This window comes from Hypanus sabinus, chromosome 4, assembly GCF_030144855.1.
Source record: "Hypanus sabinus isolate sHypSab1 chromosome 4, sHypSab1.hap1, whole genome shotgun sequence".
In the NCBI taxonomy this organism is placed as follows: Eukaryota; Metazoa; Chordata; class Chondrichthyes; order Myliobatiformes; family Dasyatidae; genus Hypanus; species Hypanus sabinus.
Window position 1 is genome coordinate 117,472,176 of NC_082709.1, and position 17,443 is coordinate 117,489,618.

Here is a 17,443-nt window from a genome sequence, read left to right on the forward strand (position 1 = left end):
AATGTTTTCTTGCTTTTCAGTTCAGTTTTTCAGTCTATATTGTATTTAATCAGATGATTGGTTTATTCTTAAAACAGCTCAGTTTTAATACATTTTCTGATTTTAACAGGCTCTTGAAATCATCTCCTATAGAGTTCATGCTAACAGATCATACCTCAATCTTATCTCCACTAAACCATCCCAAAAATAAAAGCGACATACTGACAGTGTACAATAGAGTGTGTATAAACACTACATAGAGCGTTTCCATGAATAATAAGCCATACAAGAGTGGGCAGAGTTGGGTTGGTGATCTTCCGATTAAACAAAAATCTATTCAAAATGGATTTTTTGTTAAAGAGATAAATGCCTCTTTTGAATAAATAGTGTACATTTGCCCTTGTTCATGCCACTGACTGGATCTTGTTTCGGTTTGAAGTAGGAAAATTTCAACATTTGACCAGCCCAGCATCCAGTTACCAACTGAAACACAAACACCCAGAGGGAATTCTGATTCACGGGCATTTCACTTTACAGCCTTTGCACAAAAAGTTGAACTGCAATCTCTTGCTCGGCTTCCATGTGCAATTGAGACTCTATTTCAGAGCTCTTCTTAAGAATAAATCTCCATTGATATGAATTCTGCAGTTCATCACTACTTCCTAATTTGTGACTTACAAGCTACAATTCATTATCACCTGAAACTGGTTCTGGAATAACACTTTGTAATACCAATCACAAATAGTAAAGAGCAAACTAATCACATCTAGGTATTCTAGCCAAAACTGATCTTCCCAGTGCTCATTACTCCAGTGCTGTGGGGACTATTTTCAAATTCAGAGCCCCCTGGAATGTTAAAAAAAAGACTGACAATATCAATGCACGTTTAGGAATCATATATGAAGCTCTATTTCCATCTTTAATATCTCTATTTCCCCTTTCGGGGTTCTTTTGAAGACCCTGACCTGGAGTTGCACACTGACTTTGGTTCTTTGCAGGAATGGGACCTGTTCTCAGGGTTTTAGGATTGGCCGTTGTTCAGACACCAAGAGTTCAGCCTGAGAGACCGGCTCGAATTTGGAAGCCTAAGATCTCGGGGCTCTGGAGATGGTTGTAGACAGAACAAAGTGCCTTGAATGGACTTGCAGGCATCACTTCACCTGGACAGACTGTTTGGGGCTCTGAATGATGGCAAGGGAAGAGAAGTAGGACTAGTCCCCGCTTGCAGGGGTAAGTACCCGGAGGGATATCAGTGGGGAGGGACGAGTTTCGTTCCTCACAAAAGCCTTAGTTTTTTAATGGATCTCTTCTTACAGAATGGTAATTCTCTGGCGCTACATTTCTTACACCCACAGCCATTAGAACACATTTCGATCTGCAACCAAATTTCCAGCACTTGATGTTTGGTCAAAACATTAAACTTTCAAAAGCAGATTCTCATCTTTCAAACCTGCAGACCTTCACACAACCATGTAGATTAATTATATTTGTTTTGTAAACCTACATTTTATTTACTGAGAACTCCCACACAAGCGGAACTGCCATCTTCTAGATCTATCTGCCGGACCAAAAAAAATCTACTTCAGAACCAGGAAGTTATTCTTGATTCCTACCAACCAACTTTTGCTCTCATTCATCATTTCTAGAAAAGACTATCTGGTCATTATTATGTTGTTGTTGAGATAGCTGTGCACAAATTGGTTTCTACTTCCAAGAATGTGACCTGATTCTAAGTATGCCTGTCCTTAATCCCCATGACTGAAAGTGACACAATATTGTCTTTTCACCAACTCAATCAGCATCTTATATTGGATTCCATAAACCAGAGGTTTGTTTCCCCTATTCAGTTATCTCACTGCCCAAACCCAACTTGATTTATCATTTGGCTTGCTCCATTAGAGTGAATCTCTAGGTATAAACCTTTAAAGAACCGGGTATCTTTGACAAAGGAGTACCAAATTAGCATAGATGAAATTAATTTGCTCATTTTCTAAATTCATTGTTGTGCCTTTATATACTATTTTCTTTTACACGGGACTTACCACCACACTTGCTCTTGCTGGATGGGAGCAAACCCAACCTCAGTTTTACCAAATCACCATGCCAGTCAAGGGTTAAAAGATAGTCTGTTTCAAACTAGGAAGGGAACCCAGAACAAGTGGGGGGACCAATGAAGGGGAGGTGGCTACATTCTCAACGAGCTGGTGGGAGTGAGGGTTCTGCTGGACTCTGTGAAGATGGAAGACTTCCACCAGCAGTGGTCTGAATGCTGCTGACTTCTTCTGGCATATTTGGACTGCTAAGTGGCTAAGGCAGACCCAAAGGAAGAATGGGTTATTTAATCTTCTGGGACTTGATAGCAGGGAGGCGATAGGTGCAGGTTGGGATCTCTCCTCCAAAGTCTGGCATATTATTTTACATTATAATAAGCTTAAAAAGTCACGTTTGAGAAACTAAAGAAATTAAACAAGGTGTTTTCTGCTGCTTTCTTCTTATTTTTAACCAGTCACTTTAAGGCAATGCAAGGATTCCAAAATGGACAGAAAGTTTTCAGACCCAAAAGGACCACAATAAATATTCACCACTCCCCTTCAAAAGGAAGGAATGCAGATGACAAACACATCAACTGTGGTCTACATCAAACATAGCTTCACTTTCTGAATAGGACCTTTTCTAATTGTTTCACTTCATGCAACAAATCAAGGACAATCAAAACTTGCCATTATTGGAATTTCCAATTGTTTACGTGGGGATAAAATTAGGTAGATTAAACATGACTATTCAGAAGAATTAAAATGCAAGTGGAATAAAAATGCCTCCAAATAGACCTCACTGCCAACACAAGCATTAACAGCATTCCCCATCAATCGGAGACATAGTGCATAGAATCCCTCACAGTCCAATAACAAGGCTGAAAATATCAAATAAGATTTTATTGTCTGAAGGGATGAATTTGTTTAATGCCCAGCATCATCATTAAGGTGGTGTTATGTTTGTTTGTATGATTAAGTATTCAGTAGCATCACTTAGGGATTTTGGAATATCTAGAGAAGATGTATAGAAACATGCATTTGGTAGGTTCAATGGGAACAAGAGTTACCATCTCCAAAGAAAGATGAAAACAAGAGCTGCTATTGAAAACTTTCCTGAAACTAAACTGCATTCAAATCTCATTTAAAAAAAATCAAATTACACTTGAAGCATCAGGGTCCAATCAAAAAAACTTATTGTCTTTAATTCTGCAGAAAAGCATTTCCCACAGTGAGGAGATCTCTTTTCCCATATTCTTCAGGTGTCAGGCTGTGACACAGAGCGCTTGGTAAATGTACTCCTTACACGAAGATTGTCATTTTGGTGTTGTTGCGTGAAGTGCATGCACTTCAATGTTACCCCAGTATATACTAATAATGGGTCCAAAAGAATTGGTTTCATGGTGCCTTTCCTGCCAAACAAGGCAAAATATTCTATTTCTTTAGTAATGGGGATGTGTAAAATGAATATGTTGATTGTATATTGTACTTAAGGTAGATACTTCTATTTTTCAATATGACTGTCACTGTATTGTGGGGTGCATTATATTCTAATTCATGTGTAGTCTTAAGTTAACTCTGTGGGTTATTAAAGATGGTATGTCCTGGTGCCGAATAAACAGGGCTAGTCACTCTCAGTGGCAGAGAGAGATCTTGAATGCCAGGAGTTCTCACTGGAAAAATAGTATGGAATTATTATTGTTTTCTGCTAGATATCTTTTTGTAAATATTGGCAGTTTTCTTTGGTTTTATCCAATTTTAGTAAGTTTGATTTTTGACTATCTAACCCCAGTTAGACCAGTGCAGGACAGATTTGATGGAGAGAGGGAGAAGCTGCTCAATTTCATTAGCAGTTTCGTAGGAACAATGAGATCTTGCTGTGGATGCACATTGGAGCCATTACTGTCAGGTAGGAAACAGTGTCTTTGATGTTCCAATGGTTTGTAATCTCTCCAGAGGGATCTTTGACAGCGTTATCAAGTACTACTTATTCACCAATAAGCAATTCATGATGTCCCCTCATCTCCAGACCTCTTGTAGCATTGATGTAAACATAGTTTCAGTGGATTGTTAAGGAAAACTACCCTTGATGACATTTTAGCAGTTCACTGCAGTTTTCCCCTCCTTTTCCAAGAGGTGGAAAAGAACAAAGAGCCCAATAGTAAACACAAGAGATTCTGTGGATGCTGGAAATCCAGAGAAAATGCAGGAGGAACTCAGCAAGTCAGGTAGCATCTATGGAAATGAATAAACAGTCAACATTTCAAGCAGTGACCTTCATCAAGACAATCATTTCCTTATGAGCTGATAAATTCTAGAATTCACTTTTAAGTGTCATCATGTCCAAAAGATATGATCCTGAAGAGATCTTGATCAAGATCTTCAATCCCACATCTCAGGTCCTCTAAAATACCACAAACCCAACAAGACTAGCTTCATCAGCAAACTATCATCTTTTCTTTGGTACCATCACTATAAACTTTTGGAATACATTCCCTGTTTTGAATGAAGGAAATAACTGACAAAGACATTCAATTACAGGACATTTCTTGTAAAGTTTTGTTAAGAGCCCAATAATGCTAGATGGCAAATATTTTTTGTAAGTGTTTCCTCCTCAGAATTTTTTTTGTTTTTGATAGACTGCTTGAAGCTGAACACAAATACAATTTAAGATAACTTGCATCACAAAGGAATTTGGAGAAACAAGGAATTAACTTTTAATGAATATAATGGGTTTAATTTCGTAATGCTGCTGACAATTTGCAATAGTTCAACTAAGATAAAAAAGTTTTGTTGATGGTTTTCATTTTGTATTCGGTGTCTGAGGCTTCTCACTTACGTGTCCAACAATAATCAACCAGCTTTGATGGATTCCAGTTCCAGTGATACCATTTCTCCATGACCATAATGTCCTGCTGAAACCTTTCATCAAGCGCGTCTCTGAGAGTGCCAAGATTTACAGGGAAGTGTTCAGTTCTATTCATTTGGACTATGTAAATATTTAGTATGCATGCGCCCCTTCCCTGTTATGCACACGTGGAGGGAAGGAAATTGTGGAATGTAAAGTGGTGGCCCTCAGGTACTGAAGGGAGATGCTGAAAGTAAAGCTGTTTAAACAAAAGAAAAATGTGTCCTCCTTGTTTGGGTGTTAACAGAAAGAAGTCTAAATGAGAATGCAGAAAATGAGTCTTTAATGATGTGTTGCACATCATGGTTGCTTGAAGCATGTTGCCACCCAGCTGCACATAGTTTGGTACTCTGTGGTTGCCAAGAAAATTTTCAACATCCTTGAGTGCCTTCCATGCGATTTTCTCTGGTCCCACAAGAAATTCTTCGAATTGCCTGTCATTGATGACCTGTTTGATCTGTGGACCAACAAAAATGCCTTCCTTAATCTTGCAGTTATTCTGGAAAACATCTGTCTCAAATATTGAAAGCCTTCACAGAGATTTTGGTGCCTGGGGCAGCAGATTCCATCCTTTCAGTCTTGAACCCAGTAATTCTGCTTTTGCCTGTGACAAACCCAAGTCTCTGACCAGGTCATTTAACTCAACTGAGTTATCAGATGAGGCTCACTCGACAAATAATTCAAAATCTGTATAGGTATCAGTGGCATTTTCCATTCCTGGCTCGTGCATCATGGCATCTTCACCTGCTTCCTCGCAACTCCACGTCTCTGGTGGCTTTGGTATTGGAAGACTACAGTCTTGCAGCACAGGTCTCACAGCTGGGGGGAGGTAGAGGTGTTCAATGGGCTTCTTGCTTTAAAGCAGAGAAACCAGACACACTGATCAGACAGAAGTAGTAGCCTGTCACGATCCTTCTGGTCTCAACACGTCATCGGGACAGCGAACAGCATTGACTTCCGAGTACCTCTGAGCCAAGCTTGAAGGTGGGCAACACATGTTGCACAACAAATGTGAGGTATCCAGGCTTTGTCTTGGTCACCAATTTTACCCCCAAATTAGTGTTCGCGGGCCTTCTTAATAAAAGGAGTCATGCTCTCACACACAGTATAAAGAGTAAAGCCATTTGTTCCCTTGTGTCTAGTCTGCTATTTAGTACAAGTTTGGCTAACCTTTTACCTCAGTGCCAACTTCACTACACTAACTCCATATCTCTGATTCCTTTATTATCAAAAAAATGTATCAGTCATTATTTTAAATGCATTCATGAACAAAATTCCACAGGTCTCCAGAGCAAAGAAATTCAAAGATTCCCTACCCTCTGGGAGAAGATATTTTATCCCATCTGTCCTGAATGGCCAACGTTATTTTGAGAATGTAACCTCAAATTCCAGACACCTTTGCATGAAGAAACATCACCCCATACCTGACTTGTCAAGCTTCCTAAGAATTTTGTGTGTTTCAACAAAATACCTCATTTTCCAGAACACTAGAATTTATAGAGCCAGTCAGTTCAGTCTCTGCTCATTAAGGAAAACCCCCCATTCCAGAGACCAACCTGGTGAACCAATGCAGCACTTTTATAATTAATACTTTCTTCTTTACATTGAAATACTAACCTGTACACAATTCCAGGTAGGAATTCATTCTCTTTACTCTTGTACTCAAATCTTTAGCCTCCAATCTACTATTTGCCTTCCTAATTTCTGGACACACCTACATGCTAATTCTCAGTGATTCTGATACAGGATCCCCCAGGTTCTACTTCCTACCATCACCTTTCAATATTTCATCATTTAAAATAAAAATGCTCTGCATGTCTATTTTTTCTACAATAGACGTACTCATGTTTTTGTTTTAAAAGATCAAATATATCATTTCGTGTGGCACAACCGAGAGTATATCCTCCTAAAGTCTGAATCCTCACACCCAGACTATCACATAGCTTTGTTTCAGCAACAAACTTGGAAATATTGCGCTCTGTCCCCTTGAGCAAGTCATACATTGCGAATAGTTGGGGCTCTGGGACTGATGTGTCTGGCATTCTCAGCAAGAAAATGATGTTTCCCCCTACTCCATTTTCATTCAGTTAACCAATCAACTTGGGTGGCAGGGTGGAGATAAGTCTCTACCAAAGAAGGTGCAAGGCACTCCTTCCCTCCGCTAGCCTACAGGTAACCCTTGGGCAAGTTGTAGCACCTAAGCAGCCCCCATCCCCCGATCAGGGTCACGTGAAGCCACGGGAGCAGGTGATGAATGGTCATAGGAGCAGCTGGTGCATATCGCAAGTCCCGCTTATGTGACCACCAATGACAGGCAGGCAATCTCTGAAGAGTATTGATAGTAGTAGCTGGGGACACCCGTCTTGTAAAGACACTGCCCAGAAGATGGCAATGGCAAAGCATTTCTGTAGACAAACTTACCAAAAACAATCATGGTCATGAGACCGTGATCGCCTACATCAGTGGTATGCAACCTTAGGCACAAATGATCTTCTAGCATGCGTTATTCATTAATTTGAGGCAATACATAACTAGATGTATTTAAATGGATAATTCCTATATTTCAAGTTTTTTTAATGGCATTTATCATTAATAATACGCGATACGCCACAGAGGCAAAAATGTTGCCAACACCTGGCCTACATCATACGACACAGCATATAAAGGGCAGGAGAGGAAGGAAGCGGATTGGAGAGGAGAGTGGACCACAGGAGAAAGGCAAGGAAAAGGGGAGCCAGGAAGAGCTGATAGCAAGTGAGAAGTGGTAAGAAGGCAGAGTGAGGAATAGAAGGGAGGGAATTTTTTTTATTAAACCAGGAGAAAGCAGTATTCATTCCATCAGGTTGAAGGCTACTCAAACACAATACAAGGGGATGCTCCTTCCCCCAAGGCCTCCTCATGGCACAAGAGGGGGTCATAGACCAACATGTTGGAATGGGAATAGGAATCAAGATGTTTGGTCACCAGGAAGTTCCACTTTTGGTAGATGGAGCAGAGGTGCTTGACAAAGTGGTCCCCCAATTTATGACGGGTCTCACCAATGTAGAGGTCACATTGGGAGCACTGGACACAATAAATGACTGCAGCAGATTGAGAGGTGATGTGTTACCTCAACTGGAGGCAGTGTTTGGAGCCCTGATTGGAGGGGAGGGAGATGGTGAATTGGCTGCTTGCAGTGATAAGTGCCAGCAGGGAGACTGATGGGGAAGGGTGAATGGACAAAGGAATCTCTGAGGGAGCGATCCCTGTAGAAAGTGGAGACGGGGGTGGTAGAGATATATTTGGAGGTAGGATACCTTAGGAGATGATGGAAATTGCAACAATGATGTGTTGGATGCGGAGGCTCATGGGGTGGTAGGCAAGGACAAGTGGAATTTTATCACTAAGACGAGGAAATCTGCCAGATGCTGGAAATCAAAGCAGCAGACCCAAGATGTTATGGAAAAGAGTAAACAGTCGACATTTTGGGCCGAGACCCTTCATTATGACTGGGGAAAAAATGGTAAGTTAGAGTAAGGTCGGGGGGGGGGTGGGGGAAAGAGTGGAAGAAGAGAAAGACATGCAAGGTGGAAGGTGATAGGTGAACCCGGGAGAGGGGGAGGGGTGAAGTAAAGAGCTGGGAAGAGATAAAGGGTTGGAGAAGGAGGAATCTGATAGAAAAGGGCAGAAAACCATGGAAGGAAGGGAAAGGGGAAGAGTACCAGAGCGAGGTGATAAGCAGCTCAGGAGATGGGAATATGATGGGGAAAACAGGAATGGGAATGGTGAAGGGGGAGGCAATTACTAGAAGTTAGAGAAATCAGTGTTCATGCCATTAGGCTGGAGGCTACCCAGGCGGCATACAAGGTGCTGTTCGGTTACCCAGATGGAATACCTTATATTCCGTCTGGTAGCCTCCAGCCTGATTGCATAAACACTGATTTCTCGAACTTCCTGTAATTGCCCCCACCCTTTCACTATTCACATTTCCCTCTCACCCCATCTCCTTACCTGCCCATCAACCTCCTCTGGCACTCCTCCCTCTTCACTTTTTTCCATGGCCTTCTGTCCTCTCTTATAGATTCCTCCTTTTCCAACCCTTTAGCTCTTTCACCAATCAATTTCCCAGCTCTTTACTTCACCCCTCCCCCTCCCAATTTCACCTATAACCTACCACCATGGACTTATTCCTCGCCACCCCTCACTCTAACCTCTCAACTTTTTTCCCCCTACTCCTAATGAAGGGTTTCAGCCTGAGACATCGACTGTACTTTTTTCCATAGATGCTGCCTGGCCTGCTGAGTTCCTCCAGCGTTGTGTGTGTGTTGCTTGGAACTCTATCCCTGTTCAGATGGCAGGAAGACGAGGTGAGCATGGATGTCTGGGAAATGGAGATGCTAGTGAAGGCAGCATCAATGGTGAAGGAAGGGAAACCCCATTCTTTGAAGGAAGAGGACATTCCTGATGTCCTGGAAAGGAAAGCTGTGTCCTGGGGACAGATGGAGATGTGGAAACTGAGGAAAGGCAATGGCATTTTTACAGGAGACAGGGTGGGAAGAGGTATTACCAAGGTAACTATGAGAATCAGTAGGTTTAGAAAAACTGTTGGTCAATGGTTTGTCTCCAGAGATGGAGGCAGAGAGATCAAGAAAGGGGAGGAAGGTGTCAGAAATGGACCAAAAGAATTTAAGGACAGAGTGGAAGTTGGAGGCAAAGTTGATGAGATTAATGAGCTCAGCATGGGTGTATGGAGCAGCGCCAAAGCAGTGAATGTTGGAGGACGAGTTGGGGAGCATTACTGGGAAGAGCTGGAACATGGATTGTTCTACATTGCCAACAAAAATGTAGGCATAGCTCGGGCACATGTGACTGCCCACAGCTACCCTTCAAGCCATTGACTGTCAAGCTACTTCACATTAAAATTTAAACATAGAGCATAATATTCTGCTGCGCAGGCCTAGCTGTGCTTAACATGGCCTTTTCCTTTTGAGGTTACAAAATTTCACCCTACAAACATGAATACCAACTGCAATTGTAAGTGCACAGCCAGCACAGTTTCCCCACTGTATCATTTATATTCCTGAGATAGCTGGAAGTTGCAAAAGCGAAATCAAGGACTTCCTCAATTACATCCAAAGTTTGCTAAAGGTTTGATTGTTATACAATTGTATGCGAGAACAACAAAAATGGTTAGGCTACTACATATCCAGAAAATGATAGCACCAAGGTGATCAATCTGCAAAAACAGATTCAGCAAGCTATTGAGCAGATTATGGACAATTCATCTTTTTGGCATGTTACCCTAAGAAGTTATTGCATTAGTAAAGTGTCTTATACAAAATAACATTGAGATTTATTGATAAGGAACCTTTTACTTGAACATTATGCTCTTGACAGGATGTGACAGCTGGCAAAATGAACAGTGTCTATGGCCTGAAACCTTAACAATACAAGATAGATACTGAAGGGACCAAGGCCATGGAACATTTACCATGTTTAATGAAATAGTTTTGAAGATGACCGATTGTAGAATAGTATTTCTTTGCTGCACTTAACAGTGATCAAAGTTCGATGCTTTGCTTTATTCCTTTGAAAGGCGAAGCTGGAGTTCAGCACTCACATGAGAAATACTGTGGTCCCATTATGGCTCTCCATTAAGAAATACTAATAAAATTAGTGAGCCTCTTGGAATGTTTGTCTTTATTAAAAGGTGACATCTAAATCCAGGCTGATTAATTTATTCAAAAGAAGGTTGCGTCAACTTATTTTAAGTCACTGTGTGCAAGGATGCCATTTCTTGTTAAAATGAAAGTAACATAACCAATAAAAGAAACTTCCTGACTACTTTAACATTTCCCCAAACATTCACTGTTGTTTAAAATGGGTAGATTATATAAATTTTTTTAAGTTGCACAAAAGAATTATCCAGTACCTTTAAATACCAACAATAAATTTTACATTGATTAAGTTAAGCAAAATGGTTGTTTTGATCTAAAGACTGAAGCACTTCATTTTATTATTTATGATTTCTTTTTGGATGTACCAGAGTTATGTCAAAATACTGCTGAGTCATGTTATGCTGTAGTTTTGATTTTTTTAAACTAGTGACATATATACAGATAAGACATGACAAGATGCCTCTGATTAAAATGCAAGCTGTCAAAGCCAGCAAACTGGCCTGCAGTGAATAGTAACTGGTAAAAAAGTGAACACTTAGATAAAAGAGTGAATGAAAACCAGTTTGACAAACACATCCAACCTTTCAATCTATTTTAATGAAACAATGTCAACCAAGCTGAGCACACAAGTACTTCTCAAATGGTAAAATAATTTTTAAAATGTGTATCATCAAATTGTTATTGACTATTACTGGAATAAAAAAAAAGTTAAGAGTCATCTCGTGCAATAACAAATGTAGTCCGAATGATTCAAGTTTGATTTGTTTTTGGGCATCCTTTCCTGTCATACAAATTAACTAGAGTTTTGCTCACTAATGCTCTGTGGCAGAGAACAATTCCTTACTGCAAAAAAAAAGTTTAGATACATTGTCAAATATTAAGAAAATAATTTAACCTATGCACCCAGTACCCTTGTTCCAAAGAATTGTGTTCAAACTGATGTCATTACCTACAATTCAAGGCCAATAGAAGAAATTATGCTCTAAGAAAAAAAGCACAAGGAAATCCTGTAAAATGAGGCATCACTGTTCTGCCACTAGAGGTGCTGTTTGTTTTGTACAAATAACACTTCCTCTTCGTTAAGATGTGTTTTTTGTAAAGCATCATTTCATGTGAGTGTTAATTTGGATTTTGGCTTGGAGCAAACAGGGTAGAAAGACATCCATCTCCACCTACTCCTTATTTGCCCTTGAAATAGCAATATCTGCGAGTCTTGAGCTTTCTTAATATTGGTAAGCATTTGGTTCATGTACTTTGAAGTATTATGTTTACTGCTCCTTGCTATTAAGGTATCTCTGTGCCACAAGTTCCCTAGTCCATGGCACAGATATAGGGCGTTGCATGTGCATATGACCTGGTTTAACGTTGATTGTGAGAATGTTAGTATAGTGAGGCACGTGATGATTCTGTATTGAATCTAATACGTATTTTACTTAACCTTCTGAAGTTTCACAAAGTTTTCTCATTGAAAACCAAGAAGAAAGATTTTTGAGAAGATACCTAACTCCCTGCTGAGCTTTCTGTGCAATGCACTGCAAGGGCAGTAGAGTCACCATAAGTGAACACAGGAAAAACACAAGACCACAGTATTCAAGATTGATAACAGTTGACTTAAGCAAAGTAGATTATACGTATATATATATATTTTTTTTCTTCTTTCACCCACAGAACTGCTGCTCACAGGATGTATTTTTGTTTTTCATACCACTTTCTGTAAACTCTAGAGACTGTTGTGTGTGGGGGGAAAAAAAAAATCACAGGAGATCAGCATTTTCTGAGATACCAACAATCATTCCACAGTCAAAGTCACTTAGATCACATTTCTTCCCTATTCTGATGTTTGGTCTGAACAACAACTGAACCTTTTAACCATTATGGATCAAGTTTGCTGCCACATGATTAGCTAATTAGATATTTGCAATAACAAGTAGGTGTACCTAATAAAAGGGGCCATGGAAACATGCCTTTAAATATAAATATCTAATATTCTTGAAAAACATAAAAATGGTTGACAAATAGCAGAGAACAAATTTCCAAATAGCCTTTCCAAATAAATTGAAAACATTGGGAAATCTTAAAAAACATACAGAAGTCATATAGATTGTTGGGAATAAGTGCCAAGCAAAACTCTTCTTGTTTTCCTGGGAAAATTAGAAATATTGAAATTTTTGGCTATAGTTGGGCTGAATTCCCTGCCAGAGTTTATAGAGGGGAAGGAATTCAGATGATCATATTCATCACAAAAACAGAAAGGTATGAACTTCAGTGTTTGCCCACAGAAATAAAAAACCTGCTACAACCATGTTACCCATTTGCAAACTCCTAAGTAGAGGTGGGCCGTGCTTTCTTCCTCAGTTGAAGATTGGCGCATTGACTTCCAGTTTCCTCTTTCTGAGGTCAATAATTAGCTCCTTGGTCATGCTGATATTGAGGAAGCAGATGTTGCCCTGGCACCACTCAGCCAGATTTTCAATCTCATTCCTGTATGCTGATTTGTCAGTGCCTTTGATTTGCCCATGTCAGTGTCGTCGTGAGCCAACTTGAACGTGGCACTGGAGCTGTGCACAGCCACACAGTCAAAAGTGCAAAGCAAGTAGAACAGGGGGCCAAGCACACAACCTTGAGGTGCACTTGTGCTGATTGTGGAGATGTTGTTGCCCATCTAAACCGACTCGGTTCTGCAAGTGAGGAACTTGAGGATTCAATTGCACAAGGAGGTATTGAGGGCAAGGTCTTCAAACATATTGATTAGTTTTTTTGGGGGTGATGGTGTTGAATGCTGATCTGTAGTCAACAGAGCATCCTGATATTTGCATCTTTGTTGTCCAGATGCTCCAGGGTTGAATGAAGAGGCAAAGAGATGGAATCTGTTGTGGACCTGTTGCTCCAATAAGCAAATTGGAGCAGATCCAAGTCTCTTCTAGGCAGGAGCTCATAAATACGCGAAATTCTGCAGATGCTGGAAATCCAAAGCAACAGAGAAAATGCTGGAAGAACTCAGCAGGTCAGGGAGCACCTATGGACATGAATAGACAGTCAACATTTTGGGCCGAGACAGGAAAGAGACTGAAGTTTTTCAGGACTGGAAAAGAAGGGGGAAGATGCCAGGATAAAAAGGTGGGAGTGGATGTAAGTGTTACTGGATGACAGTCACTGAGGCAGGTTATCAAATTCTTCTAAGGCACTGGTGCAAGTGCGGTCTGCTTGAAGTGGGTAGGTACTTCAGAATGCTGAAGCAAGAGGTTAAAGCTCTCACTGAATACTACAGCCACTTGATTAGCAGAGATCTTTAGTACCTGGCCAGTTACACCATCTATACCAGATGAGATCTGTGGATTCACCCTCCTGAAGGCTGCTCGTACATCACTCTCAGAGACTGAAATCATTGGGGGCAGTGGAAGTTCAGGATGATACCTCCATGTTGTTATGGTCAAAGCCAGCATAGAAGGCATTGAGCTCATCTGGAAGTGAAGTCCTGTTATCGTCCACGTCTCTTGACGGTATTCAAGCCCTACCACAACTGTCCAGCATCCTTCATTGATTCAAGTTTAATTCGGAGTTGCCACTTTGCCTGTGAAGATGGCTTTTCGGAGATTGTACCTGGATCTCTTGTAACTTTCCTGGTCACCAAACTTGAGTGCCTCTGATCTGGCCCTCAGCAGATTGCAGATCTCATGGTTTATCCAGGGCTTCTGGTTAGGGAAGAATCTGAAAGATTTAGTGGGGACACACTCTTCTACAGCTGTTTTAATAAAGTCTGTTACAACCATGATGGATTCATTCAGATATCCAGATGAATGCTTGAACACAGACCAGTCCACCTACTTGAAGCAATCTAGTAGCCATACTTCTGCCTCCCATGACCTCCTTGCTGTCCTGATCTCCAGAGCTTTGCTCTTTAGCCCTTGCCTGTATGCAGGTAGGAGGCAGAGAGCCAGTGACCAGATTTACCAAAATGTGGTCTGGACATGAAACAAGAGGCATTCCTCATCTAAATATAACCATGGTATACTGTGTTGGGACCGCCGTGCTACAGGTTGTATGCTGAGGGTAATTGGGCAGTATTTCTTCAAACAAACTTGGTTGCAATCATTGACTATGACTTGAAATGTATCAGGATGGACTGGTTCTTGTTTGGAGATGGCATCATGAAGTACCTTAAGTGGTTGTTTATAGTCTGCCACTGGTGCTATGTAAACTGCAGTCAAAATTATGGAGGAGAACTCCCTAGGTAAATAGAACAGATGGTGTTTGACCATTAGGTGTTCGAGGTCAGGGGAACACAAGTTTAACAAAACTGCCACATCAGAGCACCACCACAAGTTTATCATGAAAAACACACCTCCGCTATTTCTGAATCAGCAGCTTCATTGAGAAGCCTTCAGTTTTGAACACTATATTTGATGTGCTGGGAGTAAGCCACATCTCAGTCAAACATAGAACACAATGATCTCTCATTTCTCTCCGACACAGCAACCTTGCCCTCATATCCTGTCTTATTCACCAGGAACTGCACATTTGCTGACAAGATGCTGGGCAGAGGGGTCTCATTCCCTGTGTTTCAGCCTGGCTTGGAGTCCTCCTCCACTTTCCTGCCTTACTTTGGCCATGGCGATGAACCTTTGTCCGCGTGAAGATGCCATATCTACTTCCTTGAGAGTTAAGTCTGGCGAGTCCATCATAAGATCACAAAATCTGTAGATCTTAAAGCCAATTTAAAAGTACGTTGCTCCATTTTGCAGTGAACATATTCAAAAGGGATATATTCAGAAGTATTGTATGTAACCTGCAGAATGTCACTGTGGTTCACCGGTGCCATCTTGTTCATCCCAGGTCTTTGGGATGTGGGATCAAACCAAAACACCTCAGGAGTGGGGGTGGCAGCCCTCTGGTGAAGAAAGATTGCACAAGTGATCGGGATTGAACCAAGGTTCCTGGAGTTGCATAAAAGAAGTTAACATTCACTGTAATTCACCAACTATTCTTGCCATTTCTTTAAGAATATTTTACATGTAATTTGTAGTAGTATTCTGGTCTTCAAATTATATCTGTGGTTATCTTTTTTATATCAACCATTTTTATCTTTTCTCAACATTATTTGTTTGCAATGTCAGTTTTAATATCCTCCAAACAGTATTTTAAACTATGTAGTCTGAATGCTGATCAGCTATCTAAATTGAATAAACATCACCAGCATGAATCAAGTTTTCCAGCTCGAACTCTTGATAATTATCCTGGTCAACTGTCACATTCTTTATTGCATTGCCCAATGCAGAAAGATTATTTGCACTCTACATTTTATGGTGCAGTGGTTAAAGACTACTGTTTTGCAGAATAACCACTGAAACAAATACAAATGTTTGCACAACAATATGTGGTGAAATTATGACTAATCTATCAATAACTTTTTCAAATGGTGAAAATTAAGTAAAGAATTCTCTCAGATGGTATTAGCAGTTGAAAGGAATAGGAATGGCAGAACCTCAAGAAATTCAAGTTAAAACCAACAAATCCTTTTAAACAAATCAATACTGACAACATGTGTGCTAATTTTATAAGACCTTAGTTAGAACCCACTTGGAGTATTGTGTTCAGTTCTGGTCATCTCACTACAGGAAGGATGTGGAAATCATAGAAAGAGTGCAGAGGTTTACGAGGATGTTGCCTGGATTGGAGAGCGTGCCTTATGAGAATAGGTTGAGTGAACTTGGTCTTTTCTCCTTGGAGCGACGGAGGATGAGAGGTGACCTGATAGAGGTGTACAAGAGAATGACAGGCATTGATCACTTTATAGTCAGAGGCTTTTTCCCAGGGCTGGAATGGCTAACACGAGGCGGCACAGTTTTAAGGTGCTTGGAAATAGGTACAAGGGGGATGTCAGAGGCAAGTTTGTTTGTTTGTTTTTATACAGAGAGTGGTGGGTGTGTGGAATGCACTACCAGTGACGGTGCTGGAGGCAGATACAATAGGGTCTATTAAGAGACACTTAGATAGGTACATGGAGCTTAGAAAAATAGAGGGCTATGCGGTAGGGAAATTCTGGGTAGTTTCTAGAGTAGGTTACATTGTTGGCACAACATTGTGGGCCAAAGGGCCTGTAATATGCTGTAGATTTCTATGTTCTATGTTTTCATTTGGTTGAAGCCACCAGGGAGGTGTTGTTCCACTGTAAAAAGAATTATGGATAACCGAATCATTCAAAAAGTACCAAGAAAAGAAAGAACAACTTGCACCTGTAAAGAGTTTTAATCATGGACAAATACTTCTCCTGACTCCTGGAAATATCTTCAACAAGCTACACAAATTATTAGAACAAATGAGGCCAGAGTGCTTTAAGAGGAAGAAAGATAAAAGAAATGGAGAGTTTCAGAGAAGCAACTCCAAAACACTGGCAACTGATGGGATGTCCTCCAGTACTCCAATAATTAAAATCAGGAATGGTCAGTGGCCAGATGTGAAGGACGAGTGATATTGGAGTTACAAAACAGGAAGAGATCACAGATATAGGGAAAAACATACTTCATATTCCCTGTAAGTGTCCTGTGAGACTCTGGTACAGGAAGGTTATATTTTCATTTGGTGTATTCATTTTCTGAGGAGGAAAGAAAACAGGTAACTCGAGCAACAAACTACAGAGGCTGCAGACTGAATGACTTACATCACAGAAAATATGGCATACCAAGACTGGAGTGGAAATGAGAGCAAGGAAGTCTAAAGTGCAGAAAAGCAGGTGCTGGTGAAATCCTTTGAGAGCACAAAATGAAATGGAGTGAATCAATTTTATTTCCAGTTATGAGCTCAGCTTCTGATTGGATATTTTGGAATAAGTGGCCAATGAGAAATTAGGGTCCAGATTGGGTCAGCTTAAA

At 40.5% G+C, this 17,443-nt stretch overlaps 1 protein-coding gene across 1 annotated transcript in view; it reads right to left on the bottom strand.

Moving 5' to 3' along the window:
• The window catches only part of reps2 (RALBP1 associated Eps domain containing 2), a 228,725-nt gene that overhangs the window by 187,930 nt on the left and 23,352 nt on the right, over positions 1-17,443 (bottom strand). The gene's annotated exons all lie outside the window — the stretch shown is intronic.